General features: G+C 55.1%; 2 pseudogenes; one reads left to right on the forward strand and one right to left on the reverse strand.

The window, feature by feature from the left end:
* Nucleotides 1-1,036: 1,036 nt before the first annotated feature.
* LOC133242152 (melanoma-associated antigen 8-like) lies at nucleotides 1,037-2,115 on the forward strand (annotated as a pseudogene).
* Nucleotides 2,116-8,253: 6,138 nt separating this feature from the next.
* On the reverse strand, nucleotides 8,254-9,689 carry LOC133242543 (protein EOLA1-like; annotated as a pseudogene).
* Nucleotides 9,690-12,352: the final 2,663 nt, after the last annotated feature.

The following is a 12,352-nucleotide window of genomic DNA, read 5'->3' on the forward strand; positions in this document are numbered from 1 at the left end:
GACCCTGCCTCCGGTCAACACAAGGGGCATCCCCAGACCTGCCAGGGCTCAAGATGAGGACCTTGAGGGAGGACACAGGGAATCCCACAGGTCCCGGCACCTGCTGTCAGTCGGGGGCGACTCTCGTGGGGGCATGAGCTCGGGGTCTCAGAGACATTGAAGACTTGGCATAAGGGGCGGATTGGAGGGGAGATTCTTAGGCTTTGAAGGAGTTTAGGTGAGGACCCTCAGGGAGGACCGAGCAGACCCCTGCCCCTGTGCTCAGTGCTGGGAGGCCAGGCAGGACGTGAGGAGGAACTGAGGACCCGCAGGAGGCCGTGGGCAGTGTGGCCACATGTGGAGACCCTTAGTGCTTTCTGTTCAGACTCTGGTCTTGTTCTGAGTTTCCATGCAGGCTCCCAGAGGGGTGGGACCAGGTCGTGCCAGGATAAAGGTGAACACTACAAGGGAACCCTGAGGGGACCTCCCACCACACAACTGGGGGGACCTCACAGAGTCCACTCCTCGTACCATCCCAGAAGGCTCAGGGCTGTGCCACAGGATACCCCTGAGGTGCCCCTCCATTTCTCTCACAGGGGATCCAGGAACCAGGAGGCAAAGGCAGAGGTCTGAGGACCATGTCCAGAGGTCAGAGAATAGAGGAGGTCCAGGCAGTGCCAGGAGTCAAGGTGAGGAGGGTGGCCTGAGTATGCACCAGGGGCTCCCCATCCCAGAACAGAGGGGAACCCACAAGGGCCTAATTCCCACAACTTGTCACACTGGAAATCTCAAGCTGTGTTGACTGCACCCTGGTGAGCCACCTCACTTCCTCCTTCAGGTAGCCAGGGGGCTGGCCACTCTGGAGGCACGCCCCTGTGAGATCTGAGAGCACCCCTAAAGGGGAGACCTGTAAGTGGCCTGTGTCAGACCGCCCAGGGTGCGTTTCTCAGCCGAGGCTGCTCACACCCCCTCTCTCCTCCAGGCAGGTGGTCCCCATCTGTCCCCCTGCCTCACTTCTGTCTGTGGTTTGATCCCAGGCATCATGCTCATGGTCAAGATGAGTGAGCTGAGCAAGCCAAGCAAGCCTGAGGAAAACCTTCAGGACCCAGGTGAGGCCCAGGGCCCGGAAGAGGTGCAGCTCTTGGGGACTGAGGCGGGGAAGGCTGCATCTGCCTTGGCCTCATCCCCTCTATCTCCTGCTCCACCCTTGTGGAGGCCTTGCCCCAGGAAACTCTTAATGAGATGGTGACAGGAACATGGTGACGTTCCTGCTCCTCAAGTATCGAGCCAAGGAGCTGACCTCCCAGATGGAAATGCTGAAGAAGGTCCTCAGGGATAACCAGGAACAGTTGTCGGTGGTCTTCAGCCAAGCCTCGGAGAGCCTGCAGCCGGTCTGTGGCATGGAACTGAAGGAGGTGGACCCCACGGAGCACATCTACATCATGGTCCCCACCCTCGGCCTCACCTGCGATGCAATGCCGAGCGGTGGGCAGAGCATGCCCAAGGCTTGCCTCCTGGTGCTGGTCCTCAGCCTGATCATGTGGAATGGAGACCGTGCCCCTGAGGAGGAGGTCTGGGGAGCACTTAGCAAATGGGGATGTTTGTTGGGAGGGAGCACTGTGTCTTTTGTGATACCAGAGAGCTGCTGACCCAAGTGTGGGTGTGGGAGGGGTACCTGGAGTACTGGCAGGTGCCTGACAACGACCCTGCTTGACACGAGTTTCTGTAGGGTCCCTGGGCCTATGCAGAGACCAGCAAGTAGGAAGTCATGGAGTATCCGCTCAGAGACAACCAAAGGTTTTCCAGGGCCTTCCCACCCCCATCTGCAGAGGCTGTGAGGGAGGAGGAATAGGAGCCCTGACCCATAAAAGTAGCCAAGCTGATCCTTCCCTCTGTGATTGAAGAGGGAGCGGTCAGCCTTCTCAGTAGTGATGGCCTGGGCCACTTGGGGGAACCCGGTGTGTAGCTTTGTGTTCCTTTTCTCTGTGATGACATGGAAAATCATCTCTGTTTTTTAGGAATTTTTCAAATGTGTTTTTTCAGCTTAAGCCTTAATAAACTTCAGTATCTAACTTTGTGAATTACATTGATCCCACATGTATTTGTACTTAGCCAGTTTAAGGACCAGAGTTTTGCTGTTTTGTAAAAGAGATTGGGAACTCTCCTATTTTATTTTGTGACCCTGAGCAAGATCATAAAGAATTGGAATTACAAATATTTTGGATATGTGAACTTACTTAGCAGTATATAGTTAGTGGAAAAATTGGAAAATAAAAAACAGTTGTAGTGAATTCTCACTTCTTATAGGTTTTGACTGTCCTTTTCTACGGCTAATCTGCATCTGTTTACTTGGATTTTGCCAGGTTGTTATTTAAGAAACTAGGAGAAAATTGATGAGATTAATAAGCCCCCTTCTCACTGGTTCATTTATTCCACAGAACTTCAGGAGGTGAGGTGTTAGGGCAGAGGGTGGAAGCTTCAGATCTGCAGAGGATGGACTCTCGAGACCCTGAAGCAGTATTGAGTAGACCTCCCTCCCACCTCTGGGGTCAGTGTTAGGAGGCCAGGAGGAATGTGAGGAGGAGGTGAGCACTGAGCATTTCCCAGCCTAGGACCTGCCGAAGGCCCTGGACAGGTGACACCACACGTGGGGGCCCTCAGTGCTTTCTGTTCAGACTCAGGTCTTGTTCTGAGTTTCCCTGCAGGCCCCCAAAGGGGAGGGACCAGGCCATGCCAGGGGAACAGTGGGCAATACAAGGGAGTCCAGAGGGGACCAGCCACCCCATAACTGGGGGACCTCGCAGAGTTCACCCCTTTTACCAGCACAGAAGGCTCAAGTCTGTGCCACAGTCTACCCCCTAGGTGCCCCCTCCATTTTTGATACAGGAGCTCCAGGAACCAAGAGGTGAAGGCGGAGGTCTGTGGCCCGTGTCCACAGGTCAGAGACCAGAGGAGGTCCAGGCAGTGCCAGGAGTCAAGGTGAGGACGGTGTCCTGAGTGTGCACCAGGGGCTTCCCATCCCAGCACAGAGGAGAGCCCACAAGGTCCTAATTCCCACAGCACGTCAGACCCAGAACCTCACTCTGTGCTGACTGCAACCTGGGGGGCCACCTCCCATCCTCCTTCGGGTAGCCAGGCGTCAGGCCAATCTGGAGGAGCTCCTCTATGAGGCCTGAGAGCACCTCTCAAGAGGAGACCTGTAAGTGGCCTGAGTCAGACCGCCCAGGCTGGGTTTCTCATATGAGGCCACTCACAACCCCCCTCTCCTGCAGACCTGGGGTCCCCATCTGTCCCCCTGCCTCACTCCTGTCTGCAGTTCGACCCTGGTCATCATGCCTGGGATGCATGAGCTTTGCCAGCCTGGGAGAGTCTTTCAGGATCCAAGAGAGGATGAGGGTCTGATGGTGGCAAAGTTCACTTGGGGTGAGGAGGAGGAGGAGCAGATGAAGGAAAGAGATGCAGCTTCCTCCTCTCCCTGTCTCCCAGTCTGGGGCACCCTGGAGGAGGTGGCTGCTACTGCAACAACCAGTTTCCCCCAGAGCCCTCTAGGTGTCTGCCCCTCTCCCACTGCCATGGCTGCCAATCTTGGGAGCCAGTCTGAAGACCATGGCCTCAGCAGACAAGATGAAGTGCCAGACACCTCACGTGACCAGGAAGATGCAAAGTCCTTGCTCCAAGATGCACTATGGGTGAAGAAGAAAGAGCTGGTGTGATTCCTGCTCAGCAAGTATCTTGCCAAGGAGCCGATCACAAAGGCAGAAGTGCTGAATAGTGTCCTCCAAGATCACCAGGACTACTTCCTGGTGGTCCTCGGTCAAGCCTCAGAGTACCTGCAGCTGGTCTTTGGTTTGGAGATGAAGGAGGTGGATCAGAGTGAGCAGACCTATATCCTGGTCCCCACCTTGGGCCTCACCCTCAATGAGATGCTGAGGGATGGGCAGGGGTTGCCCAAGGCCGGCCTCCTGGTGGTGATCCTGTGCCTGATCACTGTGGAAGACAACCGTGCCCCTGAGGAGGAGGTCTGGGAAGCATTCAGCAGGATGGGGGTGTCCTGGGAGGGAGCACTACATGTATGGGGATCCCAGGGAGCTGCTGACCCAAGTGTGGGTGCGGGAGGGGTACCTGGAATACCGGTAGGTGCCTGACAACGGCCCTGCTCGATACAAGTTCCTGTGGGCTTCCTGGGCCTATGCAGAGACCAGCAAGTTTAAAGTCCTGGAGTATCTGGACAGAGTCGGTTGAAGGGGTCCCAGCTCCTTCCACCCCCTCTGCAGAGGCTGCGAGGGAGGAGGAATGGCGACTCTGAGCCAGAGCAGCAGCCAGGCTCCTTCCAGGCCCACATCCAGCAGCTTGTCCTGGGGGGTGCAGGAAGGGAGGTGATCCTTCCCTCTGTGATTGAAGAGGGGGCGGTCAGCCTTCTCAGCAGTGAGAGCCCGGGTCCACTGGGGGAACCCAGTGTGTGGCATCTTTGTGTTCCTGTTCTCTACAATGACACGGAGACTCATCTCTCTTTTCTTGAGGAATTTTTCAAATGTTATTCATTTTTATAGAAGACGATGCATCCCAGTATCTAACTGTGTCAGTGACATTGATCACCGTGTGTTTGTACCCAGCCAGTTCAAGAACAAGAGTTTTTTCTCTTTTGTAAAAGAGATTGGGAACGCTTCCATTTTATTTTGTGGTCCTGCACAAGATAACATGGAATTAGAATTAGAATGATTTTGGAAATGTGCATTTATTTAGCAGTGACATAGTTGGTGGAAGAATTAGAAAATAAAAAGTGATAGTACTGAATTTTTGCTTCTTATACTTGTTGTGTGTCATTTTGTACAACTAAGGGATCTCTGTTCATTTGGATTTGCCCGGATTATCAAAGGAAGTGGCAAGTAATCTGAGTCAAGCAGCCCCTGCTCACTGGCTCATTTATTCTGAAGACCTTTATGGAGCCTTTGCTCCATGAAAAGCCCTGTGTTAGCAGTGGGGACACTGGGAGAAGCAGGACAGCCCCACACCTGGAGCAATGGTCTGAGAGCCACGGTCACATGAGGTTCGTCGTGGGAGTGAGGGGAAATGAGACATTGCTATAAGGTGTCCCTTTGGATCTTAGATAAACCCCAGAGAGATCTGTTTCTGGGGCAGGATGGAAGGGGTCCTGGCTCTTCTCGCATTTCTGCTGACCACAGGGATGGAGTAGGTGTTTTCTACCCAGTATCTGCTAGAAATCCTGCAGAACTCCTGTCACATTCCCTTGAAATGATGCCCAGAAATCCATGGGCTGACCCTCTCTTTCCTGGTCCCAGGGACCCAGGTCTCAAGGTGTTAACTAGCTTTTAATTATCTTGATTTTCACTGGGCATTGTAATCAAAGACTCGGCATTTATTGGCACTGCAATGATGAAAATAAGGGTTGGGATGGAAGAACAGCTGGGACACAGGCAAAGAGTGGTTCCTGCTTCTATTTCCGAGAGCAGCTTGGGTCCTGCTGGAACACTCCTCCACACCCAAATTTCACAGGTCCTCTAACTGGAAATGGGGTTACTGGGTAGCTCAAACAATGAAGAAACTGCTTGTATTGTGGGAGAGCTGGGTTCAATTCCTGGGTCAGGAAGATCCCCCTGGAGAAGAGAATGGCAACCCACTCAAGTATTCTTGCCTGGAGAATTCCATGGACAGAGGAGCCTGGCAGGCTACAGTCTATGGAGTTGCAGAACCAGACATGACTGAGTGACTAACACTATGTTCCACTATGGTCTAACTAGAAAAGTTTCTTAGTTTTATTTATGAAACATCCTATTGAGGTGCATATCCTCTGACCTGTCCTGGACCACAAAGCAGTCAACTCCACCTAGTGGAGGAGTGTCTGGGGGCAACAGTGTGAGAAATTCCTGCCTCGTCATCACAGGGCTAACAGCCGCCAGGCCTTGAGCTCTGTGTCATCCCTCACATGTATCCTGCAGCCCAACACACGGGGCTCCTCACACCCACTCGCCTCCCAGATGAAGAACTGAGGCTACAGCCCTTGGGCATCTTCCCAGGACTGGGCTTGGGTGGGCTCAGAGCCCTGATCTCAATTCCTCTGGAGAATTGAGCCCCCACCCTGCCTGTCCACCCCAGGCTGTGGCCCTACCTTCCTGCCTTCCTCTTCTCAGTGCTACACGATGCCTCTGAGGTGACAAAATCAGGCCCATGGAAGGAAGGGGACAAGGGGAATCAGAAGCACTGTGGGGCTTCTCTGGGGTTTGCTGGGAACTGACTCTGCCAGGGGCCTGCATCTCTGTCCAGTCCCAGGGCCTCCTGCCTGAGGGTGGTGCCCTGTCCCTGCTGCTGCCATGGGGCCTCCTGCCCAACTGCCAGGCTGACCAGCAGGCTGAACCTGCCAGGCTGACCAGCTCCTCTCTGAGCAGGAGAGATGGAGTGTTTGACTGAATGGCCTCAGAGATGGAGTGTTTGACTGAATGGCCCCAGTGCCCACTGGGATAAGGACGCTACAAGAGCCTTCTCTGATATGGGAGGGCAGATAACATGGGCAGAACCCCGAGGCTCCAGGTCTCCCCAGCCTCAGAGAGGAAGAAGAGCAGCTGGAAGGTCTCTGAACTGGGGACACCAGAGTGGGGATGCCAAGCACAGGGACAAGAAAGCAAGGCTGAGAAAGGCAGGCCTTAGACATCATGAGGGCTTGTGTGTACACCACACGAGTGTCCCAAGCCACAGCTGACAAAGACCCCTCAGCTCCCAGCCCCATCTCTGCCCATGCTCTGCAAATCCCCCATCTTAGCCCAGGGCTGTTGAGGGCAGATCCATTTTAACCTGTCTGGCCTTGGCCCTGGGGCCACCCTGGACCAAATAACCCATTAGGTTACTGTCACCTCATTCGACTGCTGAGGAGGCACCGAGGGATAGAATGATAGCCCATGACTGCAGGGGACCTGAGCACACACACCTCCGTCCTCACTTTTTTCCTTGTACCTGGAGGAAGGGTCCCTGTTTACTGGAGGGGGGAGGGGAGGACCAGAGCCATAGGCCTGAACCTCAGCAGGGTCTCAGCACCTCACAAGGAGGCTCCATTTCACGTGGCTATGAGGATGGGGACAAGGTCCCAGAGGAACCCAGCCCAGGGCCTCCTGGGCCTTTCCTTCCCCGAGCACAACAGAGCCACAGTTCTCACAGGCCCACGAGGCACCACGTGATCAGGCTCCTATCCTGGTGGCCTGCTCTCCTCGCCCCTAATTTCCCCCTGGTAGCCATGAAGGCCATCCTTCCATCCATGAAACATTCCAGTGTGTTCCTGCCTAAGAACTTTTGTAGGGTGTGAGGAGTCACATCATGTCCCTCAAGTCCTGGAGTCTCAATCCCAAGTACCTTGGTATGACCTTACAGACAAAGAAAAGGTCTTCACAGAGCTGATGGAGATCAAGTGAGCTGATTAGGATGGACCCTCCTCTAACACGATGGCTGTCCCCATACATAGGACACACTGAGAGACAGAGAGGCACATGGGAGAACTCACGATGAAGAGAAAAGAGGATCTCTCCAAGCCCAGACATGCACACCATGGCCAGCAAAGCCCCAGAAGTGAGGAGGGGGAAAGATGGGACAGACTCTCTCCACAGCCCTCATGAGAGCCAATGTCTGCTGACACCTTGACCTGGGCTGCCACTCAGTAGACAGCCCAGCCAGGTTCCTGACCTTTGGGGTGTCACCTCCCATGAGTCATTCACCCTAAAGCAAAAAAGGCTCCTTATGAGTCCCCCAATGATGCCACAAGTTTCTGATCAGCAGCTGAGTGTCTCTAGCTCCTGATCCAGGGGCCTTCCCAAGAGGTTCACTGGAAAACATGGTCATGCCACTGCCAAGGGCCTTGAAAACACATGACCCCAAACCCAAAGACAAGTACAAAGTTTCCACAAGGTGAACACCAGCCCTTGTCGCTCTGCCCTCACAACTGTATTTAGGAGCCTGTCTTTGGACGTGCGGCCGCCAGGCACCATGTCCAACACACATGCTTTGTGAGCCAAGGGACACTTTACAGCAGGACAAGGGTCGCCTGCAAGGACAGACTGCTGCCTGTTTCTGGGCCTGCGGGCCTCTCTGCCTGCCGATGCTCAGCCCAGCCCCCGAGCTCCCCCATCACCCTCTGGACACTGTTCCAAAACAGGGAGTTTGGACCAGAGCACAGAGGGAAAAACACTAACCGGTTTCCTAACAACACATTTCTCTCAAGCACCCAGACCCAGCAGGGCCAAAACGAGTGGCGATGCCATCTTTTCATAAAGGTCAAAGTCCCACAGACTCTCCCTGAGTCAAGAGCAAAACCGCATGAGAGGAGTACCAGACCCCGAACCCCCACCAAGTGGGCAGCACACCCCAGGGCGGGGCCGAATCAGACCAAACCAGACGGGCACGTACAGGGCACAGCTGTGACTGGACGGTGTCACCATGAGCTGGTCTCTCTGTCACCCTCCCCTCGACAGCCCAGCCTGGACAGGCCTCCCCCACAAAGGGGATCAGGTGCTTGAGGGTATCTACCTGGAAGATGTCTTTCCTGGCCCTCCCCGGGACAGGCTGCAGCAGCCAGCGGGGGTCGGCGAGCACAGTCAGGTACTTCTGTTGCAAGTTGGGTAGCAGGGCTTGATTCTCCAGCTCCTCCACCTCAATGGGTCCTAGGTTTTATGGGCACAGCAAAGTGTCCCCAACGTCAACAATACCTGTGTGCAAAGACAGGACACAGAAGGAGAGCAAGGTGATTCAAAGTCATTCCTGCTAGAGACTAAGACCATATCACAGAGGGGACCCGGGGTGAACTGGGTCCTCTGTCTGAGCCTTTCAGATGGGCTCACCTCAGCAAAGGGAATTCGGGACGAGGCCAATCGAGGGACGGAGCGAAATGAAAGGGAGAGGCCTGGTGCTCCATGAACCCACCAGGCCACGGGCAGCTCTCAGGCTGCCCACTGCAGGCTGCAGGGACAGAGTAGGAGGGCCCCAGTGGGGAGCCTGTGGGCATCAGGTCCCCATTCGACTCACCAGCAGAGAGGTGCTGCTGTGGGGCCTCACCCCTGGGGAGTCAGGGGACTTGCTCAGGCCCAGCTGCAGGTAGTGGGGCTGGGGAACCCAGGCTGGGTGTCATGCTGCCTGTCATGGTCTCTGCCGGGCACACACACACACACATATGGACACACGCACACACACACACACAGACAAGTGCCACGTGCAGACCTGGACCCACCTTTGCCTCAGAGCACAACCGGGACTGAGGCCCAGAGTGGTGGTCAGGCAACTTGTGCCACCATCTCCCAGGCCACGCACCCTTGCTGCCCCTCTGAAGAAACCCTAGCCCACCCCACCCCCACAAACTGGTTCAACAGAAAACAAATGAGCACAACCCAGCTGAGATCCAGGGAAGTGCCGGGGGCTGTCTAGGCAGCACGGGGAAGGGCGCTTGCCCCACGATCCTCACTTGCCCATGGTCACTCTGCAGCTGAACTGGTCCCCATCCCGCAGCAAGGCTCGGATCCAGGTGGGGCTCATCCCCAGCCTCTGCTCCAACAGCTCCCGCCAGGACATGTCCTCTCATTGCAGGTGCCTGATGTGGACGGCCAGGGTACATTGCTTGGTCTGCATAGCATAGGCCGGCACCGAGTTTCCAGGGTCTTGACACCACTTAAGACTAATTCCGCATAAGGCTGTCGGAAGGACAGACAGCCGAACTTCATCTCCCAGGGCTCCCAGGGCTCCCACGGCCTCACGTGGCTGCAGAACACAGAACCACAAAGACCAAGAGCGTGACACAGAGGCCTCCAAGCTCACAGCCCTAGGCGGGACCTCAGCCTCACGTGCCCAAGCAACAGCCAAGCCTGCTGACACAGAGGGGAGGGTCACAGAGGGCTGGCTCTTTCCATCCATCACCACGTGGTCTGCTGACAGGGGGTGGTGACCCGGAGGACCTGGTCATCACATGCAGTCTGTGGGGAGGTCAGGAAGGAGGGCAGGACAGCAGAAGAGAGGTACAAGGTGAGTTCCAAGACAGAGAGTCTCAACACTCTTGGAGCACTGAGGAGGGAGGGTGGGTCCCCTGGCTTCACAGCCCAGTGGCCGGGCTCTGGTCCTCTCCCAGCACAGATAGGCACAGTCCCGGGTTTGGCTTCCCCCACCCCTGGCCCCCACTGCAGCCCTCAACTCCCCGGCCCCCATGCCTGCCCATGCTCTGCAGATCCCCCATCTTAGCCCAGGGCTTCTGAGGGCCGATTTGTGCTAACCAATCTGGCCTCAGCCCTGGGGCCACCCTGGACCTCAGACGGCCCTGCCAGGTGTCTTCCCCTCACCTTTGGAAGCCACCTTCCTCCCAACCCTTCCCACACCACGGTCTCCACTGTCAGCAGATGTCCCAGCCCCTGCCCGGAACCTAGAGAAAAAAAAGGAAAGTAGGAACTTCTGGGACAGTTGTGCTCCATGTCCTTGCCAGGGCCTGGGACAGCACCTCGCAGGAATCACAGAATTCAAACCTCAAATAATCCACTAGGTTACTGTCACCTCATTCCACAGCTGAGGAGGTGCTGAGAGATAGAGATAGCCCATGACTGCAGGGGACCTGACCACATACACATCCATTCTCACTTGTTTCGTTGTACTTGGAGCGGGGGGTCCCTGTTCACTGGATCGGGGTAGAGGCAGAGGAGCAGAGCCATGGGCCTGAACCTCAGCAGGATCTCAGCACCTCTCAGGGAGCCTCCGTTTCCATGTGGCTGTGAAGACAGGGACAAGGTCCCAGAGGAACCCATCCTAGGGCCTCCTGGGCCTTCCCTTCCCTGAGCACAGCAGAGCCACAGTTCTCACAGGCCCACGAGGCCCCATGTGATCTGGCTCCTGCCCTGGCAGCCTACTCTCCTCACCCCTGGATTCACCCCCGGTAGCTATGAAGGCCATCGTTCCATCCTTGGAACATCCCAGTGTGTTCCTACCTCAGAACCTTTGTGGGGTGTGAGGAATACATTGCATTCCCTCAAATCCAGGTGCTGGAGTCTCAATCCCGAGTACCTCGGTGTGACCTTACAGACAAAGGAAAGGTCTTCACAGAGCTGATGGAGGTCCAGTGAGCTCATTAGGATGGACCCTCCTCTAACAGAATGGCTGTCCCCATACAAAGGACACATTTAGAGACAGACAGGTACACAGGAGAACTGGGGTGAAGAGGAAGGTGCAGCTCTTCAAGCCCAGACACACCCACCATGGCCAGCAATGCCCCCGGAAGTGAGGGGGAGAGATGGGACAGACTCTCACCACAGCCCTCACGAGCACCAACATCAGCCGACACCTCAACCTCGGCTGCCGGCCTCCTGAACCAACACAGTTGTAGTGTGAGCCACCCAATGCAATCCTGACATGACTGCTGGCAAATGAAGACAGAAGGTCAGCCCTGTCTGTACATCTCTCAGCAGGGGCAAACGGGGAGTTGGGGGATGACTTCTCCACTCCCAGCATCTCAGGCACACTCCTCCATGTCTGCACATCTTCATGTGTCTGTTTTCACCTCCTAGTGTCGGGGGTCCCACAAGTTACTGACTCTTCCTTCCTGATGGAAGGGAAGGGAAAACTCATTGTGCCAATACAACCACTTGACGTGACCACACACTCACTGACTGAAGAACCACAGAGGAAGAGGCCCCCGGGGTATAGGGCACACACCCGAGGTGCTGACACATGCCAGCAAATGCCCTTCTGCAAAGGATCCGCAGTGTCCACTCCCCCAACTGCAGTCAAGTGTGCCATGTCCTCCACACTGGCTGGCCCCGAGCATCATCATCCCGCTGAACCTTTACCTGCTGGGTGACAAAGGGTCACCCTCTTCACTGGGTGAACATATCACAATGTTCCCTCCAACCTCACACCTCTTGTCCTGATACACAGGCACTATAAATTCGAGTATTCCTGGAAGCTATTTCAATACAGGATGGCTAGGAATAACTTGAATGTGTACAGAACTGGTTGGGAGCTCCTAAAATATGTTTCTCGAAATCCAAACTACTTTCTCCTGATTTAATCTCCCCTTAGCCAGATTCCCAATATGCCCATGGTCACTGTATAGCCACCCAATACAAGAGCAAGAGGGATGGTGGCAGCAGAATGGACACAGAGATGCCCTGAGCCAACTGTGGCTAAACCACCTTTCGTTGATTTTACAAACCAGATGACTGGCATATACCATAATGCTAGGGCCTCTTCCAGACCTGGAAATGCCAATGACTCTGAAGCTTAATCTTAAACTTCATTAGCTTTGCTGTTCATCTCTGTCTGGTCCAGAGACTTACAGAAGGGAAACCAAACACTGAGAAAAGGCTTGTGACTCAGACAACAAGGCAGAAGGGAGGAGGGTGTCTAA

The sequence above is a fragment of the Bos javanicus genome, chromosome X (genome assembly GCF_032452875.1).
Source record: "Bos javanicus breed banteng chromosome X, ARS-OSU_banteng_1.0, whole genome shotgun sequence".
Classification (NCBI taxonomy): Eukaryota; Metazoa; Chordata; class Mammalia; order Artiodactyla; family Bovidae; genus Bos; species Bos javanicus.